This window comes from Cervus elaphus, chromosome 27, assembly GCF_910594005.1.
Source record: "Cervus elaphus chromosome 27, mCerEla1.1, whole genome shotgun sequence".
Classification (NCBI taxonomy): domain Eukaryota; kingdom Metazoa; phylum Chordata; class Mammalia; order Artiodactyla; family Cervidae; genus Cervus; species Cervus elaphus.
This window is the reverse complement of record NC_057841.1, coordinates 42,180,836-42,192,418: the sequence shown is the minus strand read 5'-3', so window position 1 is coordinate 42,192,418 and position 11,583 is coordinate 42,180,836. Positions and strand designations below refer to the sequence as shown.

Here is an 11,583-nt window from a genome sequence, read left to right as displayed (position 1 = left end):
GAGAAAATAAGCCACAGGTTGGAAGAAAATATTTGCAAAATGCACATCTGATAAAGGACTGTTATCCAAATATACGCAGAACTCTTAAAACTCAACAATAAGAAAACAACTCAGTTAAAAAGTAAGCCAAAGGTCTTAATAAACATCTGACCAAAGAACATATACGATGGCAAATGGACATTAAGGAAAAAAAAAATGGTTCACATAATATGTTGTCAGGGAAATGCAAATTAAAACAAGGTACCACTACACACCTATTAGAAGGGCCCAAATCCAGAACTGCTAACACCAAATGCTGGTGAGGGTGTGGAATGACAGGAACTCCTGTTCACTGTCAGCAGGAATGCAAAATGGTACAGCCACGCTGGAAGAGAGTTTGACCATTTCTTACAACTCTAAACATGCTCTTTTACATGCTATCCGGCAATCTCATTCCTTGATATTTACCCAAAGAAGTTGAAAACTTATGTCTACACGAAAGCCTACACATGGATGTTTTTAAAGCAACTTTATTCATACCTGCCAACACTTGGAAGCCACCAAGCGAAGAACACCAAGTGTTCATTGCTCAGTCGTATCCAACTCTCGCTCAGGTGCATCCAGCTCTTGGTGACCCCCATGGACTGTAGCCCATCAGGCTTCTCTGTCCATGGGATTCTCTAGGCAAGAAGACTGGAGTGGGTAGCCATGTCTATCTCCAGGGCATCTTCCCAACCCAGGGGTTGAACCCAGGTCTCCCACATTGCAGGCAGATTCTTTACCATCTGAGCCACCAGGGAAACCCACCAAGATATCCGTCAGTTGGTGAATGAATACAGACTGTGGTCCATTCAGACAATGGAATAGTATTCCTCACTATCAAGCCACGAAAAAGCACGAGGAATCTTAAATGCATATTACAAAGTGAAAGAAGCCAATCTGAAAAGGGTATATACTGAATGAGTCCAACTATATGACAAAACTACAGAGACAGTCAAAAAATCTCACGATTGCCTGGTGGAGGCAGGGGGTAGTAGGGATGAACAAATGATACACAGAAGAGTTTTAGGACAGAGAAAATACTCTGCATGACATTGTAAGGATGGATATGTGCCATTATATTAGGTTGGCCAAAAGGTTCATTCAGGTTTTTCCACTACGTTTGTTTGTACATTTCCAATACATACTACATTTGTCTAATCCCATAGAATAGGCAGCACTAAGAGTGAACCTTAATGGAAACTGTGGATGTCAGTTAATAATGACCTGTCAGTGTAGGGTTATCAACCATAACCAAGGTACCACTGTGGTGGGGATGCTCATGGTGGGGCAGGCTGTGCACGTGAGGGATACAGGAATCTCTGTGCCCTTCTCCTCCATATTGCCGTGAACCTGAAGTAGTCTAAAAAATAAAATGTAATATAAATTTCTAATAAATAAAAAACCCACCAACCACCAATGTTCAAATTCTGACTTGAGTTTTAGTGGATCCATGCTCCTGACAGTAGGCGAGGGGTGGGGGTGGGGGTCACACCTGTGAATTTGATAAAAGACTCCACGTAATTGTGATGAGCCTCTTAGTTGAAATCATTGGCATTGTAACGTGCTATACAGATTGCATTTAATAATGAGACTTTTTAAACCTTTCTGGGCATGCTCAGTAACTTCAGTCATGTCCAACTCTTTGCAACCCCATGGACTGTAGCCCACCAGGCTCCTCTGTCCATGGGATTCTCCCAGCAAGGATACTGGGAGTGGGTTACCATTTCCTCTTCCAGGAAATCTTCCCAATCTTTAGCATGGGTATTAAGTGATGGGGGATGGCAGAGGAAATGATGAGTATATTTTACTCCTGCGTAAATTATGTCTCTTCTGCTGGTAAGTGAAAACAAGCAACAATGTGAGAATTCTATTACCATCACAGATCTGCTACCTTAAATTTTTCACGTGAAGTGTGAAACCATTTTTTAAAGCCCAATACAGTTTTTCAGTATATCGATTGAATGAAGTCTTTTCACTTGTCTCCCCAAAGCCTATTTTCCAATTTCTGATTCTGTTTGCAGTTTGGACACACAATATAATCTTAAAATCTCTTTATAAACTGTTTCCAGGTTCTCTGAACAGGACCCTGGAGAAATGGTACAAAACATGCATGCATCACAAGTTCTATACGATAGAGATTTTCTTTTTAATTCTATATAACATCATTGAGTTTTGAAGCAGTTGCTTTAAAAGAAACATGTTTTCCTTCTTCCATCTTAAATGAATAATGCTTAGAAGCTGTCCAAGATGCTTACAGATTTGGGGAAATAGGAATCATAGGTGACTTAAGCTTCTCAATGACATAGACATTTTCGAAAGCAGAATAGGTAATTTAATTTTCAGAGATGCTTAAGTGTGGCAGACTGGCCCAGTCACCCCTGCTCCTGAAACCTATACACAAACACAGAAAGTGGAATACTTTAGAGTATCACAGTGAGGATGAAACCTATAAAATAAGCTTGCTGTATGGACACAATAATAGGAGATCACAGAGTATATGTTGTCTACTTGGGTCCTATTAGAGGATTAGTATGCTAAGAAAATATTTGTCAGAACTCTCAGTCCTTACAGCATTAAGGTGAATTGAAATGCACAATCCTCTGCAAATAAAATTCTTTATTATATTTGATGTTTTACAGAGGAGCTAGTGGTAGAGAACCCACCTGCCAAGTCAGGAGACAGAAACAGGTTCGATCCCTGGGTTAGGAAGAGAACATGGCAACCCACTCCAGTATTCTTGCGTGGAGAATCCCATGGACAGAGGAAGAAGATTGTCTCCGAAGAAGATTGACTCTGCCTCCTTCCATGGTCCCTGAGGGAAGTAAAGTCTTACTAAACACTTCATACACACAACCATACACACAAACATACAACCTTGACCTGGGTTCCTCCCCCTCAACCCACCCACCAAACCCAGGGCATACACATGGAGACACAGGATGAATGAGGATATAAGACCCAAGTGAGGAGCATCTTGATGCTTAAATGGGAAAATTGAATTTTATCCTAGAAGCAAGTTACAGCCACTAAAAGTTTATGAGCAGTGGAATTGTATGATCTAAATGATGTTTGAGGAATATTCCTCCTATGGTGGATGGTGAGGAAATTCATGAAACTGTACCTTGTTACTATGATCTTCTAAAAAGTAACAGCAAAATAATCAAGGGAGCAATGTGGAATTATCACATTTCAAGTCGCCTCAGGCACCACTAAGAGATTTCAGCCTCTGAATGACAATACTGATGTTAGCAATACATAGTTAAAACCTCCTGAGTTCTAAATAAACCCTCACATATACAGTCAAATGATTTTCCACAGCGATGCTAAGACCAAGCAGTGGGGAAAAGGACAGTCTTTTCAACAAATGATACTGAGAAAATTGGAAATCCACATGCAGAAGGATGAAGTTAGACCCTTACCTAACACCACATACAAAAACTAACTTAAAATGCATCAAGGACCTAAACCCAAGGTGCTAAAGCTATAAAACTATTAAATAGGAAATGCAGGGGAAAGTTTTGTTACATTGGATTTAGCAGTAATTTCTTGGATATGACACAAAAAGCACACTTAAATATGACACACAAAATACACCTAAAATGATGTAGATGATACATTTTATATTATGCATAATTTTATCACTCTTTTAATTTTTAAAGAAAAATCTTTGAAGATTATATCTTTTAGCACCAGCTTTGACTTGTAAGGGCTTCCCAGGCAGCTCAGTGGTAAAGAGTCTGCCTGCCAATGCAGAAGATGAGGGTTCAAATGCCTGAGTCAGGAAGATCCCCTGGAGAAAGAAATGGCAAGCCACTCCAGTATTTTTGCCTGGGAAATCCCATGGACAGAGGAGCCTTTAGTCCACGGAGTCACAAAGAATTGGACATGACTTAGTGGCCAAACAGCAACAACAATATATAACATATACAGATGGACTTGTAAAAAAATCTCTATATCAGAACACATTCTGTGTTTGACCTGAGGGTATGGGTTAGAAACAATGCTGAGGAATCCACTGTAATTCAACATAACTACACAGAGATGTCCAGTCACGCACACAAAAGGATCTAGGAAGAGAGGGCTGGGTGCTTCTTGACTTTCTTCCCACAGAACCAAAGACAAACTCTAAGATTACTTCCTGATGGAAAACCAAAACTTTGCTGTAACTCTTTCATGTGAGAAAGAAAAGTTTATGTGCATTTCTCTCTCTCTCTCTTTTTTTTTTTTTCACTTTTCCATATGTAAGAATCAGCAGCAAAGCTCAGATCCAGGAAAGAAAAACAATACACCGACCTTTCCCTTCCCCTTGTAATACCATCACCATTGCATTTTCTTCAGCTGATGGAATGAGAGTTAATGGCAAGGCCAAGAATGCAAGTTTATATACCTCAGAGGGAAATCTGGGACCCTTCCTAGAGCGGGCAGTTCTCAAGGAATGACAAGACCTGCAACACTGGTATTGCCTGAGATCTTATCAATAAGCCCCAGGCACCTATGCTTTAAAAAGCCCTGCTGAAGTTCAAGAACCTGTCAAGTATGAGTGTCATTACCCCTCTTGCAATAGGAACCCTGGGAAGAAAAAAGAGGTGGGGCGGGAGTGGGACAGGATTTTCAAAGCATGCATGAAAATGAGGTATTGACTTCTGAAGGCATGGAATGGTTGGTACAAATAAAGAAATAGAAAATTAAACCAATGGAAAAATTAATATCCATTTTTCTTCAAAGAGCATCAAATGCAATTAATATTTATAGTTTGTTGTTTTAATTGAAATCAATTTTCATTAAAAGTTCTAAAAGAAATGTAGTGAGCACTCAGTATGTTCAAAGGGCTTTTAACACTTTCCCACTGAGTCCTCACATTATCCCACACGGTGGGCACTGTTAGTATTCCCATTTTGCAGATGAGAAAACAACCTGAAGAGGTTTAAAAAAAAAAAAAACTTGCCTATAGTCACACAGCTGGAATAAGCAGCAAAGCCTGAATTTAAAACCGGGTCTCTCTGACTCAGAGTCTGGGCTTGCTCAGCATTTATTGTTGTCTATTGGGTAGATCTTCCCGGACATTGAACTTGAGGACAGTCTTAGACCCTAAATTGGAATCACATGTGATTCATCTTGCTCCTTTACCCCTTGAACACCATCTGCTTCCACTTTCTTTTTTATTTCTACTGAAAATTCCTACCTTTCCACCCAGGCTTCATTCTGCTGGGTGGTGATTTTTCCTTAATCATGACTTTCAACCTGTCAGAGGCTAGTTCAAAAACTCCTAAAGACCAAATCTCTCTTTTCTTTGTGTCCTCCTGTGAATTCTCACCTGCAGAGTGGTTCATATGCTCTCTCTGGCTACAAACCTTGGTCTGTTATCCCCTTTGCTTTCAAATGCATTCCCTCCTCCCTGGATTGGTCAGTCTCCTCCCAGTCTCAGGAGCATTCGATGGTCACCCAGCTCCATTCTTCAGCTCCCATTGTCTTCTGGACTGGAATACCCTCCCCTCTTTATTTTGCACATTCAACCCCCTCCCCTGCTCACCTCTTGGCTTGAGCCCACCTTGACCTCTTCCTCCCCTGCCCTCCTTCAGCCCTCACTGCCTGCAGGGGTCTCTCAAGTTCACTGAACAAGATCCCCCTCAGTAGACCATTTGTGCATGCACATTTATAAACTACAGTAATGAACAAACCATACGGACGCTATAAATGTGCATTTCAAAGCACTTGAAAATAGAAATTAAAAACTGATACTTCTGATCTTTTCTTCCTTCATCTTAAAAGATAATCTCCAGGCTCTGACCACATGTGTGACCCCTTTGCTGATTCTGCCAGCTTTCCTTGTCCAGTTTATCATGCATTCCTATTTTATATTCCTTAAAAATATATTGTATGTTCTTAAGGGGAATAACTCTCTTTTCAGTGGCAAAAATGGGATATTACATAGGAGGTGCCCAATTCTTTTTTTTTTTAAATTTTTATTTGGGTATAGTTGATTTACAATGTTGTGTTAGTTTCAGGTGTACAACAAAGTGAGTCAGCCCATTCTTTGATACAAGTTCGCTGATGTCCACTGCACTCAGCTGACATGTTAAGCTTCAAGGCTGCTGGTTATTGTCAGATCATAGCTTCTGGTTGTTGCATAAAATGAGATGGCAGTGGTTTCAGTTTGTCTGACTTCAAAGGGAAGGCAGGCAGTGCCTGAGTCCCATGTCACTTGGCCAGTTCCTGTGAAATTGGGCATTTCCAAAAGAACAGTGTGACTCACAGCCAGAAAGAGTATCACATATTTCACCAAGTCTTGGCAAACTGAGAAAGATGTGACTTTTTTCTTTCCCATATCCTTGCCTCTCTCTCTCTCTTTTCCCTCACAGCTTTATTGAGATAGAATTGATATATAACATTGTGTAAGTTGAAGGTGTACTAGATATTGATTTGATACATTTATACATTTTAAAATAATTACCACCTTAGCATGAGCTGGCATTCCCATCCTGTCACATAATTACCATTTCTTTCTTTGCAGTGGGAACATTTAAGACCTACTCTGTTAGCAATATTCAAGAATATACTTCTATTAGCTATAATCTCCATGCTATAATCTAGATGCCCAGAAACTATTAATCCTATAACTGAAAGCTTATACTTTTTGACCAATATCTACCCCTTTCTTTCATCCCCCTGCCCCTGACTCTATTCTGTTTCTCTGAATTTGACTTTTTAATATTTCACATATAAGTAAGATCATACAGTATGTCTTTCTCCATCTGACTTTTTTCACTTAACATAATGTCCTCACGTTTCACCCAAGTTGTCACAATGGGCAGGATTACTTTCTTTCTTTCTCAATGAATAATATTCCATTGTATAAACCCCACCTCTTTATCCATTCATCCACTGATGGACACTTAGGTTGTTGCCAAGTCTCGGTTATTGTGAGCAATGTTGCAAAGAACAAGAAGGTGCAGATTTCTCTTCCAGATAGTGATTTCATTTCCTTCGGGTAAATAACCAGAAGAGGAATTGGTGGACCATATGGTACTTCTATTTTTAATTTTTTGAGGAACCTCCACACTGTTTTCTACAGTGGCTGCCCCCACATACTTGCCCACCAACAGCACACCAGGGTTCCCTTTTCACCACACCCTCGACAACACATATCTGTTCCCTGCCTCTCTTTGAACCCTGTATGGATGTCCCCAGATTACCTGAAGGTCCAGTGTCATTTCCTGAATCACCTAGCAAGATGAAAGTGTACCCTGACCAATATCTAATCAACAATCTAACATTTTACAATCATGCCTTCTCCCTGATAAAAGTTTCAGTTAATCATTGCTTAGCAAAATAACCTTGGTTGGGAAGAGTCTTATTACTGAGGTGTGCCTTTTTTCTTTATCTTAAAAGTCGTTTCACATCTTTAAATGTAGTCTTATGTTGTTAAAAACTCCCCAAACACGTCTCATTTCTTTCTGTTCTCCCCTCCATGTTTTACACCTTTGTTAATTATCTGAGGGATGCAGAAAGTAGCATCTCTACTTGAAAAGTGATGTTTGCCAATGCTGACAAATTAGATAGTTACCAAGTGTTCAAAGAGAGGGAGGGAAGATGGGTAGGAATTAAAAAGTCACACCATTCTTAATAAATAATGAGAAACTGTCTAGCCATTGACATGAGTGACTCATATAAAGGATTGACACCCTAATTTAGACACACAATAATCCTGCTGGGGAAGACAAAACTCCACAGCAAGACCTGGTTTCCATATTCCTTAGGGTAAAATGCCAGGGGGTTGCTGTTTTATTTTCAGGGGAGGCAATGGGTGCTTTTATTGGCATCTTGGTGAAAGAATCTTACCAACCAATACTGTGACTTTGTACACGACTTTGGAAAGCGGAGTCTGGTCAGGAAGGAGTCTCTTGCCTGGTCTCTGGTCTCCCTGTTACAGGCATGACTGTAAAATGTAAGATTGTTGATTACATGTTGGTCAGGGTGCACTTGTTTACTTTCCAGCCCAACATGACGCAGGGAAGCACCAGGCTCAGCCATGCCTGCAGAATTCTGAGGGTGGTCTCAGGTGGTCAAGATCAAGTTGGGGACCAAGGTGACAGTGAATTTGCTGGTGTTCCCCCGTGCCTCGACTTCTGGTGATCTGGGGAGTAGACAGCAGACAACCATCCCTATCATCAATATCCATGTGATTTTGATGGATTTCCTGGCTATCTTCCCTTCTATCACCTATTGAAAAAGGTAGTGAAAGTGTTAGTTGCTCAGTCATGTCTGACTCCTTGTGTCTTCCATGAACCGTAGCCCACCAGGCTCCTCTGTCCATAGGATTTTCCAGGCAAGAACACTGGAGTAGGTTGCCATTCCCTTCTCCAAGGGATCATTCCAACCCTGGGATCAAACCTGGGGCCTCCCGCATTGCAGGCAGATTCTTTACCATCTGAGCCACCAGGGAAGCCTGCTATCACCTATTGAGCAACTATTATTTCACCTTTTCAAAAATCACCTGGCAAGGCAGATATCAGGACACCATTCTCCAGGTGGGAAACTGAATTCAGCAGGATGAAACCATTTGTCCAGATTCACACTGTTAGTAAGTAGTAAGCAGACAGTCAAAGGGCTTCCCCAGTGGCCCAGTGGTAAAGAATCCGCCTGCAATGCAGGAGACACAGGAGACGCCGGTTTGATCCCTGGGTCAGGAGATCCACTAGAGGAGGCCACAGCAACCCATTCCAGTATTCTTGCCTGGAGAAGCCCATGGACTGAGGAGCCTGGCGGGCTACAGTCCATAGGGTCACAAAGAGTTGGACACGACTAAAGCGACCAAGCACACATACACAGACAGTCAAAGGCTGATCTCTAAACTCAGACTTTTCCATCTCCCTGGGCTACTTCTCACCGGCATTATTGAGTGGCTACTCACTGTGTATAAACAGATCCGTGCACACATATCCCCACCCCCATTCGGCCTCACATTAGCCTGATCCATCTAATTCCTAAATCCACCACATTTCCTTGGAGTTGGTTGTTGCTGTGATAGCTCAGTCCCTTCTGGTTCCCCATGGCTTCTCCCTGAAGCCTCCAGCAGCAAGCTGAAGGTGTTTTCTTTTCTTTTTGAAATGCCATCAATAGCCCCTCCACCCCACTCCCCACCCCCCCGCCATTTCCTACAGAATGAGTGTCCAAGGGAGGAATTTTTGTCCTTATTTTGATGGCATTTCAGACACAGGGCTCAAATAGCCACAGAGCCCATTAACTGAACTGCAACACAGTGGCAGAAAATAAGTTTTGTTTTCTCTGCATTTTTATCTGCTGTTTCTATACTAGCATTCCTGAACTATTACTGAAGATTCTGGTCTTGATAGAGGACTAACTCTGTGAGATGTGGGAGGTGGGAAAAAATAGACTTCATCTAACTATGAGAAAAGGATCTTGAGGGTTTTTTAAAAACCTTCCTTTTCCAAGCACCTTTCCCACCTACATTCCAAGTTAAGAAGAATGTTACCAAATATCTCTTCCTAAAATATGTCCTTTGGAGTCTGTGAAATGGCACTGTTTAAAGAGTATAATGAGCTTTTTAAAAAGGAAAGGGGGGAAAAAAAGGAGAATTTTTTCCAGGAGAACATTTCTCAGAGTATGGTCCTGAAAACCCTGAATAGTAACTGAGACCCTTCCAGTGGAAACCTTAGAGTTAAAATAACTTTCACAACAAAATTCACACACTATTGCCTTTTTTACCCTTATTCTTTCATGAATCCAATCAAGTCTTCTGGGGGCTATTTGGCATGTAATGACTATCATCTGACAGCTTGTATTCTGATGTTTTTTAAAACTGCAATCCACCATGAAAAACAGTATTCATGATCATCAAAAACTTAAAAATAGAACTACCATACAATCCAGTAATTCCACTTCTGAAAATATATCCAAAGGAAATGAAAACATCATTTAAAAAAATATCTTCACCCTACGTTCATTGCCGCATTATTTACAACAGCCAAGAAACAGAAACAACCTAAGTGGCCATTGAATGGATGAAGGGATAAAGAAGTTGTGAGATATGTTTATAATGGAATATCATTCAGTCATTAAAAATGAGGCAATCCTACCATTTGAGACAGCATGGATGGACCTTGAAGGCATTATGCAAAATGAAATAAGTCAGACAAGGACAAATACTATATGATCTCATTTACATGGGTAGTCTAAAACAAACAAAGAACCCAAGATCATAGACAAAGAGATTAGATTTGTGGTTAACCAGAGTCACAGGATAGGGAGGGGGAACTGGAGGAAGCGGTCAAAAGAGACACACTTCCAGTTATGAGTATCAGGGGTGTAAATTACAACACAATGACTGTTACTGACACTGCTGTATTTTATATAGAAAAGTTGGAAAGAGTAAATTCTAAAAGTTCTCATGATAAGGAGGACATTGGTTTCCTTTTCCTTTTCTTTCCTGTTTTATTTTTATGGTATCTATATGAAAAGATGGATGTGTTAGCTGAACCTACTGTGGAAATCATTTCACAATTTGTATAAATCAAAACATCATGCTTTGTACCTTAAACTTATACAGTGATGTATATCAGTTATTTCACAATAAAATTGGAAATAAAATTTTCACTTTTATTTTCTAACATGATAAACATGATATAATCCACATAAGCCAAATCTCTTTGGGGTCCCAAATGATTTTTTAATATTTATTTTTATTCATTTTTTATGGGCTTCCCCGGTGGCACAGTGGTAAGAATCTGCCTGCCAATGCAGGATCCCTGGGTTGGGAAGCTCCTCTGGAGAAGGAAATGGCAACCTATTCCAGTATTCTTGCCTGGAAAGTCTCATAGACAGAGGAGCCTGACAGCCTACAGTCCATGGGATTGCAAAGAGTCAGAGAGGACTGAGCACACATTTATTTACTGAGCTGCACCAGGTCTTAGGTGTGGCAGGCAGGATCTTTAGGTGTGGCACTCCAACTCTCAGCTGTGGCATGTGGGATCTAGTTCCCTGACCAGGGATCAAACCTGGGCCTCCTCGATTGGGAGTGTGGCGTCTTAACCACTGGACCACCAGGGAAGACCCCCAATAGTTTTTTTAAGAATGAAAAAAAATTGTAAAAGCAAAGTCTGTGAGCCGCTATTCCAAGAAACACATGCTCGTTGGAAATTGGTGTCTCCTGAAATATCCTGAAAGAAGGCACCATGTCGCCAGGTTGGTGACCCTAGTGAAAGTCACAAAAGGAAAAGTAATCTGACTTCCAGTATTCCCAAGGACGCTCCCGGGACATCGGGCTGGGGCACACTTCTGGCAGGCTCTCTGTACACACAGCAGCAAACTGAAGAGATGAAAACAAAAGAGCAATGATGTACCTATGATCTGAACACTTATTCAGAGCTGACACTCAGCAAAGGTGAGGGAGCTTAATGCGGAAGTCAAATGACAAATGCAAATGAAAGGGCACGTCCACACACCTTGGGTTCGTATAGCCACATGCAAGTCCCTGAAAGCAAGCCAAGGCACTAGGGTCTATTCTGCAGCCTCTGTCTGAGTCCAGAAAGGAAAACAGGGGCG

At 41.0% G+C, this 11,583-nt stretch overlaps 1 non-coding gene across 1 annotated transcript; it reads right to left on the bottom strand.

Moving 5' to 3' along the window:
• Positions 1-11,015: 11,015 nt before the first annotated feature.
• TRNAG-CCC lies at positions 11,016-11,088 on the bottom strand. Its single transcript has one exon. It is a non-coding gene; the product is annotated as a tRNA-Gly (tRNA).
• Positions 11,089-11,583: the final 495 nt, after the last annotated feature.